This window comes from Corvus kubaryi, unplaced genomic scaffold, assembly GCF_017639235.1.
Source record: "Corvus kubaryi isolate FWS band 111438036 unplaced genomic scaffold, C.kubaryi_AGA036_p1.0 37334, whole genome shotgun sequence".
NCBI lineage: Eukaryota > Metazoa > Chordata > Aves > Passeriformes > Corvidae > Corvus > Corvus kubaryi.
In genome coordinates, this window is record NW_024581108.1 from 21,211,031 (window position 1) to 21,223,651 (window position 12,621).

Sequence of the window (12,621 nt, forward strand, 5' to 3'; positions counted from 1 at the left end):
CTGTGGGTGTGTATGTGAACACTTCTTTAGTGAAACATCAGGACACTTCTTCACAGCTCTAAATGGAAGAAAACACAGCTCTTAGACATCTGTAACAGCTGAACAGCCACTGGTCTGGTTCCAGCTCTCCATCTTTACTTTTTCTTTTTTTTTTCCTCTCGCTAAGCTGATTTTATAGCAATTGAACAATTTTCCTAGCCCCAACTGCATGCTGCAAAAATTGGTGCTACAGCATGGACATTATGACTTTAATAAAACTAGAAGCAGCTAATGGTTAACAATAAAAAATAATATTTTTTCTTCAAGCAATTAAATTGTAATATAGGGCTCTCTAATTCCTTCCTGTCTGGTCCCACGGGCCTAAGAATAAGGCAACACAAGAAATAAATAATGTGTTGCTGTTACACTACTTCAACCAAGTCTTAAAGTCTCTACAGGAGAAATATTGTCTCGCTCATTAATTCTGAAATCTCTTTTATGGTTTCATATATCAAGTTACCTTTCTGCTAACCTTTTATTTATCCGCTGGTTTACTGTTTTATATTTCCAATTCAGCATTATTTTAATGAGTAATTTGCCTTTGATAAGTCTATGACACATCACAGACAAATCCATGTTACATTTAGCCCAGCAAACACTCCAAACTAAGCAGGCATCCAGCATTTAAAGAGCTTGCAGCATTCTGCAACTGCACGTTGATGTTAGTTTGTTTTTATATACTCCCTTCCAAATTCAAGTAACTTCCCAGATCACTTTAACAAAGTACTAGCAGCAGACAAGAAAGGGATTACGTTAGAAGGGAGGGCTCAATAAGCATTTAGACATAAGTATTACAGTATTATAGTCTGATTTCTAAATCAGACACTGAATAACCTACATGGAATGAAAGAAACAACCCCAAACCTGCAACTTTAACATAATCTGGAACTCCACTTAATCTGCTACTAGGGAAGCTGTAGAGGATCTAGGCCAAGATCAGTTCTTCAGTGCTGGGTGCTGTATCAACAGATGGAGCCCTCTTCTAAATGTTTTTATGCACATAATGCGATGGGAATTACATATGGGTATCAGAAGGCTTTATGGGCAAAACAGCTTCTCAAGTCTACAAAGTAATCTATAAGCATCTGCAAGATTGCACTTATGTGAAAGAAGAATGTACAGAGAACAAAAGGGAAACCTCAGAACATGCAACCATCACATCAAGAGGCTTTGCACAGGGACCTCGGGCAAGAGAAAGAATCCGTACCTTGAGGTGAAATCACAAAGGGACTTAGAAAAGAACACTCGGTTGAACTGGAAGGTTTCTTATCTCCTTTTAGCCCAGCAGATACTTTGAAGCTTTTCCTGTCTTACCTTCTTAAGTCCCTTTGTGATTTCAGAGCTTTGTGTTTTTTCAGAGCTGTGAGAATTAGCTCAGAAACTATAACCCACATTGAACCCAAAGCAAGTGCAGACTGGGGGTTCTGCTTTCACCACACCATCCTTCAGAGCTCTTCCCCCAGCCACTATGGCCTGTCTCTCCTGAGCCATCTTTGTCCTGGGCAGGAGGTACCTGATCTCATTTACTGTCCCCACCAGGGACATGCATTTCAATGAGAAATGGCCCTCTCATGCCACCTGTGCTGCAGATCTCCCGCATAATATAACCCTGACATTATAGAACCTGCATCATGAAGATCCACAGACACTGCTGACTGTATCACTGCTCTTCCAAAAATGTGGCAAATTGGGTATAAGAAAGTATTAACTCTTCAATACTGCAAAAAAGACTGTTAACCCAGGTCAAAATGGGATGGGAATAAAAGGGTTTGGCTCAGTTTCCTTTTTTAAGCTGACACAGTACCTTTGCTGGAACATGTGAAAACCACACACTTCTGAAAGCATAAACAGCACTGAGGAGAAAGAGTCTACCTTCTCATTTCAGAGAAACTGCATTGGGGTAGAGATCCTAAGGCACCAACTTAATGAAAAAATGAAGTTTTTCAGTGTCGGCAGATGTTTAAAGTACATGCCTGAAGTGAGTGTGTGTTAACCAGCTTAGCTTTGCTGTAGACCTCCTCTGTCTGGTAAGACTCCCTGGTATTTCACAATGACACGCATGCCCCGACACCCACACACACCACTACCATCTTCAGTAATAATGATCCATGCCCTGGAAATACTAGTTATTGTAGCTCTAAGCCTTGCATTTTATGAGCTTCGAGTAATTCTTAGTATTCAAAAACCTCATTCCAAAGGAGAATAACAACAAAGTTTAAAAAGAAAAAAGAAAAAAAGGACGGGTAGCAGTTGGCGCAAACACAATGGGCACCAAACGTTTTTTTCTCCCTGCATAGTTTTAGTTGTATGTACAAGCTGCTGTATTCAAAAGCTTCACCAGTTCCACAGTAAGTGAAATTCTACTTCTGACCACTCTTCCAGAAAGCAAAGCTCTAACAACCTCTCGGTTACAAAAATCACTTATACACAGTGCTCTCAGACCACATATCTTCCCCCAAGTCAAGAGGCACTTTAGAAAAGCAGGTTAGGTATCACCAGCCTGATTCTGCAAGCCGCAAGCTGGTTTCTGGCTCATTGGAGACTCTAACGATGAGCCCAGGCAGAGTCAGGCCCCAAATTCAGATCTGACCCACGGCCACATCACCAGACTTCAGCATTGCAACCAGACACTGATGTCACTCAGCTGGGTTATGCACCACACACCCACAATAAACCTTACTGGACACTAGGAGGCACAGCCTATCACCTTTGTTGGCAAAATGAAAATGCTGAATTAAGGCCTGAATCTTGTAAACACTGCCTATGAGACATTCCCAGCGATGTGCCTGATCCGCAGCCGAGAGAGCCAGTCATGCTGTCAACTGGCTGCAGTTGTTATACACTCAGTCAAGCCACAACATGCAAACAATTTAACCCTTATCCAACCTCAAATCCTAACCAAATCTCAAGCACTTCACAGGCTGGTCTGTACATCCAAGCTAATAACACACTGATATAAGTAGACCTCTAAGTCAACAAGCTTACTCTAGTGCACAAGGACAGTGTACTGGAGTAGAGCCTGATCTTTCGAAAACTGAAACAGCTAATTTCCATAGTGTTTTCTAAAATTCAGAGTAGCACTGGAAATTATTAAATGTAAGGACATTTCCTATCACTGAATTATGTCTCCATTTACACAGCATCAGCTTCACCAACTTATTTTCATTTAAAAAAGAACAATATTAATTTTTTGTCTTCCTCCCCTCTGCTTCTCAGTTACAGGAGCTTGCTTAGGAATGCAGAGAAGACATGAAGAATAGAATGATGCTGCTTTTTATGAAAGAATTATTTGCTGCTGCTTTTCAAAGTTGCTATTGTTGGAGTCACAGGTAGGTCATGTCTGTATCTTTGATTCACAAAAAGAGGTTATACTATACATAATATATATTTAGCACATATTAATATGTAAATACATAAACATAAGTACTACAGTACACACTGAACTGTTTAGATAAAATATTTGTCAGAAGGGACAATGTCTTAAACCACACAGAGCTAAACAGAATTGTTTCTGTTTCATGGAGTATTTATTCCATTCCATGAAACTATTATTTCTCTTGTTCTCAGCTGGGGCTGAGAGTGGTATCACTGTCACCACGAAAACTCTATCTACAAAATGCTCTGTAAAAGCCTGAGTTATAATATCAGGATTTAATCAGCCCTCACTCCACCAGCTTAACGAGGAACAATTGTGTAAGTGGGAAAATGATTTATCTTGGGACTGTGAAACAGATAATTTTGGTTAAATTTTTCCAGATGGCTTCAAACCCTGAAAACTAGCCAAACCCTTTACCTACCTACTGAAAGAGCTTGGATGCCTTCCCTGGCTGATTCATAAAAAGAACATGTTATATATAATCTATATGGCATGACACCCCCATTCTTGGCCACCAGCACAGGGATATAATTAATCAGTATTAGCTGATACGTGTTTTTCTTTCCATTTATATTAGAAATGCAGATTAAAAACAAACTTCTTACAGTCTTTGGATATGACATGCTCCCAGTGAGCTCTAATGGTGGGAAATGGGAATCTGCTGCCTCCCAGCAGCACCAGAGCTGTCTCTACAAAGCAACACCACAGCCAATAGGTCATCCTCGCTTCCAAAGCACTGCGCAGGGAGATCCTGATGTACGATTTGCCCATTACAGGCATCTCCTAAAGGCCTCCTGCCTGGCCTGTTTAGCTTCCTTCAGCAATGCCCCAGCACCACCAGTCTGTATCCTCCACAGCAAGAAGATGCAGAAACACAAGCTAGCAGTAAGTAAAAAAAAAAAAAGGCAAAGAAAAAGCAACAAATCAAAGAGGAACAACCACTGGCAAATCACAGCAGGACAGAGCAGAGGAAGGAGACAAGCTGGGAGAATTCAGCAAGAACCTTTTCAGTACAAAGCATGCTGAGGGGGAAGTTTTAATTTCAGGGCTTCCTCCCTGGCGGCCTGGTACCAACACTTTGACTCCAAGGACAATTCCTTTATGAGACAGAAAATCATTAATAGCCCGACTAATTTTCCTAGTGAAGTAATTATCTATTGGAGCTGAAGGAATTCAGTTTTCCTTCAACTTAACACAGATTTAGAAAAATTGAAGTCAAGAGGTGGATTTCTGGATCCAATCCTATCACTAGCACAACAGCATGAAACACTGAATGGATTTTGCTAAGACAAGTGAAGCTTAGCAAACGAGACATAGTTTGAACATCAAGGCAAGGGATGTGAAAGACAGCTGAGCATGAGGACAGAAGGGACACAGCATCCTTTGTGGTGTGTAAGAACAGACTTTGCAAAGAACTACCAAAAATTGTGTGGTAAGCATTGATCCTGGTGGGAAAAGAATCAAAGAAACATACAATGTCTTGGGGCGGTAGGGACCTGAAGTTCACAAGTTCCACCCCCTGCCATGGGCAGGGACACCTTCCACTGTCCCAGGCTGCTCCAAGCCCTGCCCAACCTGGCCTTGAACACTTCAAGGGATGGGGCAGCCACAGCTTCTCTGGGCAACCTATGCCAGGGCCTCACCACCCTTACAAGAAAGGATTTCACCTGAGCTCTGTCATCTCTTGAGTGATGGCCATCATCCCCAGCCATTTTCACTGGTGATTGAAAGTGCTATTTTTCCAGGAGAACCTGAACCCAGCTTTGAGGACAGAGCTGTGATGCCCCTCACAGAGCTTAGGGGTACCATTACCAGCATAAGACAAAACACGATAAATAGTCTTCTACCTGCATTTCACATTCAGTATCCATTTTGGCACTTGAAGATTCCATCTTTCTAAAAGTCATCAAATTTTTCATCTTTTGTAGGACTGAGGCTAAGCTGTTTTTTTCCAAAATCACACAGTTTTTCCCCCCTTTCTCTTCCTTTTATTTGCACAAACACTCTGTGTCTCTGATCCATATCAATTCTCAACAAAATCATTCCCCTTCTTTTCAGCCTCAATACACTTCTTTTTTTTAAAGTCTCTGATCTATTATTCAGTCCATCTTTGAAGCTTTTTAAATTCTGCTAAATCCTTTAGGAGGCAAAATACTAACCTAACAACACAATATTACTTCCAGGGCTATTTTCTATTCTCTTCCTTTTATTCTCTAACATCTGTTGTTTTGGCTTACACCATATGGATGGGGAAGGAGGGCTGAAATCTCTACAGGGAAACATCAGCATTTTGAAGATTATCACTTCCTAATGGGAGAGAATACTTATTCTAAAATCTCAGGTAGGTAGGGATGTTTTAGTGAGCAAGCTGGGGAAAACAAAAAGGAAAAAAAAAAGAATTACCACCACTGGATTTGTGGAGAGCAGAAGTGTACTTTAGCTAACAGCTTTTCAAACACAACTCACTCTAATAAGATGAGATGCAAGGTCATGCTTTAACTCAATTAAATTAAGTCACACAACACTTCATAAAAGCATCTCCATTCACAGAAAACTGTATTTCTTACAGTTTTCTCATTTTGCAAGTATTTTTAGTTTCTACCCTGACAAGTCCAAAAAAAAGCAAACCATAAATGTGCATATAATTTGCATTCCTTCCCTCTGAAAGATATTGAAGCAATTTATTCATTTAAATACTTGAATCCTATCACTTTAACACATTTTACCATATCTCATCCAGCAAAGATACTGCTTTCAGATGAGGACTAAAGAGCTATTAATTTGGCACAAGCCTTTCAGTTATGATGAAGAGGTTACAAGCAGGACGTAAATACTGCACCATAGAATGAAATTACTTTGCTGTAATAAAAACTTACAGAACTTAAACTTTTCTTGTATTTGCAGTGAACATTACTTCTACAAATCTAAGCTGATAGGAGCTTTAAGAGCCCGAAGCTATCTTCTCATGCAGCAGTTTTTCTGCTCCAGACAAAATGCAGCTTTGAGGATTCAGGTTAGCACAAATTCAGCCACAGGTTAAAACTCAGCAGTGAAAATGCTGCACCAAGCCAGAATATGTCCTCAGATACATCTGCGTAGCTGAAATCAGGAAACATTCCACATTTGCACCTGTGTAACTGAAAGCACAGTATCTGCTTTCTCTTTAGTCTTAATATTCAGTTAAGCCACGGAAACAAATGCAATCTGCTCCTACTTGTTACATTTACCGAAATCCTCCGATTGCTCTCCACAGGAAATTCTTTGAGGATACTCTTATGCTGACATGCAAAATACTACTCAGAGTGATTCCCTACTAACCTGTTACTCAGAACTCTGTGCAAAGCCCCAGGTATCAAGGTGGGGACAAGCGGCTCCATCTGACTGTTGCTGATTTACCCCATTTGCACCCATCTGAGAGGAATTTAGAGCATGTTTACAGAGCAGTTTTTAGCAGTGGCACACGCTGCTTACACAGATCTGCTGACTGGGAATCCTGAAGAATACTGAACACACATAGGGCGAACATTACAAGCATTAGGCCACAAAGGGTCACAAGTTCTTATGCAGAACTGAATAAATTCACTTGAAAGACGAGAAATATAAGGTGGCCAGTGGCTTACAAAGGGAGAAAACCAAAAAACTCAAACTTTCCAAAGAGCCAAAGCTTATTAATCCTTTTCTATTCAGCTTCTTAAGTTTTATAACCACATATCTCGCCTATAAATACTCAGTCTAACACCAACGTGTCTTGTTCCGTGTAAACTCCCCAATCAATGCTGCCTCCTTTTCTATTAATCCACCCTTTAAAATACGTTCTTTTATCAGGTTTTAATGTCTAACATGATTTAATCAAGAACACATGCCTCATAAATATCATCTGTCATGTTCCATTAGTTTCATGTGGAAAAGTACAAGTCAATAAACAAAGGTTGTGCCATAAATCTGCCTTGAACACATTATACCTCAAATAAGAAAATAAAAACATGTGTGTCCTTTGACCTGGATATTCTTAAAATGGAACTTCAGGTATTGTCTTATGCCTTTAAAAATGTCTAAAGCATTCACAATTAATTGCGTACCTAAGAAATTTCAATTTACATAATGTTGATCTGGAGACGATGATTAAATAAGCACTATGCCTTTAAGGCACCTGTTAAATAACATCACTGCCTCTGGGTTAAAACTGATATCCCGCACTGCACAATGAAAACCAGGTCCCTCCACCATGCAACTGTGCAATAAAACCCCCTCATAACTCAGAGCAGCCATTGGCTTCAGTTATTAATAGAGAGAGTGGAAGAAAGGAGAAAAAAAAGGAGGGAAGAGAAAAAAAGCAGCACCTTCTCCTGTGGACTGCATGAAAATGCGGCTGCTGTAAGCACCAGCAAGTCCAAAGGATTCCTGGGAGCTCTCCTCAGGCCCTCCACTCCAGCACTGGTGGGCACCAGCTTGTCACCAGTCCTCCGATTGTCCAAGCACACAAATAACATGAAGTACAAAGTTTTGGTACTTACAGCAATGATCAAACTTGATGCTTGGGTCATCTGGGAATTTTTATTTAAGGAAATTCCCAGCCTTTCCAGGGTTGCAGGCCATGGTCAGTGCTTTCAATCTCTCCTGCTCTTTACGGCACACAGCAGTTTGTGGCTTTTGGTGTTTTCCAGTTTGATCTCAGCTTGTTACAGGCTTTGTGGGTGGCATGGGACAGATGCTCCCTGCACTGAGCACTGATCGCCTGCAATAGTCACAAACTAGATGTGATCCTCCATGTGGTCCTTTCCAGTCTCTTGCTCCTAGCAACCAGTGGGCTTTGCATTGGACACCCTCCCCCCCGGCCTCCTGCCCTACAGCAGCACAAAACAAGGGCAAGAGAGACTTCACTGGGGTCCCTTATCCATGCCCCAGCACCTTCCCATGAAGCTCCCATTGTGTCCTTGGTGACTTCCTAGGTGACTCACTCAAATTTAGCTCTACCAGAAGCAATCTTCTTTTCCTGAGGTCCCACTGACTTCTGTAGGAACTGGAACATGGTGGACAGTTCTGATTCCTGTCTAAAACCAGGGAAACTGGATTGACAGCAGTTCTACAGGCCTTGGGATAGGAAATCAAATGTTTTCCTCTCATGCATTGTGAAATCTGAGAAACAAGTTCACAACTCAAGAGTTCAATTTTGAAGCTTTAAAAAGAAAATAAAGAACATCTAGGTTTTTTCCCTTAATGACTATGATCACATGCACACTTACTTCCTGCCAGTCCCATTTACCTCTCTGTGCAGACAGGCCTACACTCATGTCCAAAGCAGTTGTGAATCTGTGAATGCAAGGAAGAGGCTGACAATGGGGGTTCCAGGAATTTCCTTGCTCTCACATCACTGAGTTGGCTGTACTACCAAAACTATGGGCCCATATTGAAACTCCCAGTTGCACAGCACCACAAGAGTTAAGACAGCACCCCAAGGAGGGATCACCATCACAGCATCCTGGTGCAGCCCTTCACAAGTCAGGGTTTAAAGAACCAGCCCAAATGGCTGGGCAGTGACTCAGCCCTCGGCAGCGTTTCACAGGGCACTCTGGGAGTACACAAAGTATTTTAAGTGAGAGGACGCTTCGTGTTCTCAGTGCCAGACACAGAACCAGTGTATGGTAAGCAGTTCCCAAGTGCTTACTCTCAGGCTACATCTAACCTGGCTGAACACCAAGGCCCTTTGCTGGCAAAGGAACAAGTCTCTTCCAAAAACCTACTCTAATTACAGCTGCTCTCAGGGCCCTTATAAACATCAAGTCCCACTTCCCAGCTCTTGTGTTTCCTTTTCCTTCAGTAACAGGATTTTTAAAAGAAAGACAGTTTTCTGGGTCAGGAGACTCTTAAGAGTCTACACATTAGAACAGTTTGATAGGAAAGTCATAATACTTGTAATTCCCTGAGATCTTTTATCTTGCACATCTCAGACGGTCTCCAATGGTATCACCTGGCAAGGAGCCAAAGGAGCTCTGCTACTAAACCTGCATGATAAGATCAGTGCTGAGCAGAGGAAATGCCAATAAAAATCTCCCACTTTTCACTGGATTTTCACTCAAACACATGAGTATGTCACTCTAGTTCCTCACTCAACAAAGTCTCAGTGCCTGAAGGTTGGCCTCATCCTCCCTCAGCAACAATTAATAAAAGTGCAGTGTATTTTCTCTGACTCACTCTCCCACCCCACTGCTTGTCTACTAGGCCTCAACCCCTTGGTGGAACAATAGATTACCACATGGCACAGCTTTCTAGGCAGCTGTCTGCATCACGTGCTGGAACTCACGACAGGAAGAATTCAAAATTAAAACTATTACACCACTCACAAAAGATGCCTTAAAAGGAGATCCACAGAAAGAAAGAACTGTGTAATATTCAATGCCAGAAGACGAAGAACCAGATCCAGAGAACTGTTTAGGCACTGAATTTCCACAGATGTCAATGGGAGTTAGGTGCCTGAATACCTCTCAGCATCATGCCTTTAGTAAAGCAGACTTTCAGGCCTGATTTCCCAGTAGTTTTACAATTCCTACAAATTCTTCTTCACTGCCTTTGAGGGGCAAGTCCTTCAGAGGAGTGTCTAGGACAGTCATCACACATTTGTCTTGCCTGAAAGCAACCATCCAGTTCTCAAAGAAAACAGGTTTGACCTGATAAATGCATGAAAACACAAAACAAAACACCTTTTACGACACTGTTCAGGTGTCACTGCTGGGCTTCCTAGGAGCCATTTAACCATGAATCTCTGAAGCAGGATCCTGTCTCTACTTATAGCTTATAGAGTGGCAAGGAGGCATCTGACAGGTTTTGCATTGTAGAATACCTGAGAGACATTAGCTGCTCCTTAAAACTAATAGATTGTTTTAAGTTAACATAGACACCATTGAATTTCACTGGTTCTTAAAACAACATAAAACTAAAAACCCAAACAAATCCAAAAAAGCTGTCCACATTAACAAAGAAATTGACAGGGTTCTGCAACCGAAAATCTATAAAGAAACTGAACTTAGAACCAAAGGGCGATCACTTGCCTCATTCAGAAATATAAATCAAAGATACCACCCAAAGGAAAGGGGAAGGAAAAAAAGGCCCTTGTGATGACAGTTCAGACTGAAATTAATTTGCCCACTTGCAGAAATTCAGAAAGTGTTTGCTCTTGATTTTTCATCTCCATCACATGGCAGCTGCTTTCTCCCAGGGCACACACTCGCACTGTTGTGGGCTGTTGGAGCAAGACAGCCAACACTGGGAATAGACACGTCCCACAGTGGCACAGCAAGGAACAGGCACAGCGGCCACTCCACGGGGTGTGCGGAGCCATAGGTACACAGACAGACACACTTGTGTCTGGCCCAGGGACTGACAGAGGGGAAGGTGTCACAAATATAAATCTCAGGCCAGGGAGCCAAAGAACTCAACTGAATTTTAGTCACATGGGTATCTCTCAGTTTCCCTTGGCTGCCTCGATCAACTGTAGCCCAAGTTGTAAAACCTGCCCACAGCTGCTCTGCTCACCCCCAACCTGATGTTTCACACTGTGACTTTATGCAGGCTTGTTTGGATCTAACAAGGTCCTTATTTTTCTACAATGCAGGAAATAAGGAAACCAGCCATCAATTATTAGAAGCGCAGCAGATCTGAGCCGCGTGGCTGTAAAACAGATTTTTCTTTAATGAAATTGAGCTGGCATTTGCCAGAAATAACAAGTGCCCAAGACCAAAATGTAAATCAAAACTAAAGGAGAGTTTTCAAAACTTTGAATCATTGGTAGCAACGGACAAGCTCAGAAGGAGGTTGGTATGATTTTGGAATGTCTTAAAAATGTGTGACTAATATGACTTCTAAAGACATTATTTGTGAGTTAGTATTTCAGTCTCCCCACAGAAAGAAAACATCATGACCAGAGAGGGCCAAAATGTTTGCTGTAATAACTGTGTTAGTATGTCACTATTGCTGGGCTAGGAAGGAGGCTGAGCCTTTGGTTTCATTTCAGAAAACAAAGAAAGGGAAGACATTAATGCTGAAAACCATCAGTGCCTCCCTCATAAGAGACTATCACAAGAGTTATCCTTTCCCCCGTGTCCAGGTTTTAAACCAGCACTTGGTTTTAGTTGGTCTCAGCCCAGGCCCTGGGAGACAGCAGGTTCCATCACCCATCTCTGAACACACTTGTCTAGTCCAGGAGTGGTGCTGTTTGCTGAAGGGAGAGACATAACAAGAGGAAAGAAAGGGCGGGTTTGGAGGAAACATTAGTTGCTAGTGATTCCCTTGCCAAAACTCTGTCCAGACTGTGTGACTGTGGTGTGGCAATGCTCCTCCTTCCCTGTCTGTCCCTACTCTTTGTCATGAAACCCAGAATGAGGGCATAAATTTGGCCTCATCTGGATGTCAGGTTCACGGACTGCACATGAAGGAACAGCAGCACCAGGTCTGGAGGAAGGAGATGGCCTGGAATCCAGTCTTTTACAGATTGCAAGCGGAAGCCCTTGGGATGGTCAAGCTTGTCTATCTAGTGATTCTGCCACTGAATGCAATTGTCTGTGGTTCAAATTAATCATTTCTTCCATAGGAACATTCAAACCTGGCTCAGTCACTCCAAATACCAGATGGTTTATCACATCCTTTACTAAACTGAGCCAGGTTTAATTATCCTTGCAGTCGAAAACATCAGTGTTCTTTCTTGTTTTATCATTCTCAGTTTCAGCCATGAGATACCATCCTGCACTTATCTGCTCTCAAAAGAACCCTCAAGTATCACTTATTTTCTCCTCCACTGCATCTCTGGAACAGACCAGATTCCCTGTAATCTTCCATTAGTCCACGGGTACCACACATGGGTCAGTATCTTCCAGTTCTTCTCCAAACCCTTTGATTTTTCAAAGCCATTTAAGAAAGCCTGAGCATTAATCTATCTCCCTGCAACCAGAGTGATAATTTACAGAAGGATACCATCACTTCTCTAAGCTTTTTAATAATATCACCTCATACCCTATTAGAAATTTATTTTCTCATACCAATTGGATCCCAATTCCATCTCATACCAACTGGTGACATCCCAATCCTTTTCAGTGTTGCTGCTTTCCAGGACATCCAGCCTCCCACCCACAGAAACATTTTATATTCCTCCATGCCAAGGTACTGCCTCATATGTATGACACAAGAAAATACCTATTGTCCAGTTTCTGATGAAT

General features: G+C 41.8%; 1 protein-coding gene across 3 annotated transcripts in view; it reads right to left on the reverse strand.

Annotated features, from left to right (window-relative positions):
* GLIS1 (GLIS family zinc finger 1) overlaps nucleotides 1-12,621 on the reverse strand; it is a 181,899-nt gene that overhangs the window by 155,992 nt on the left and 13,286 nt on the right. The window lies entirely within an intron of this gene.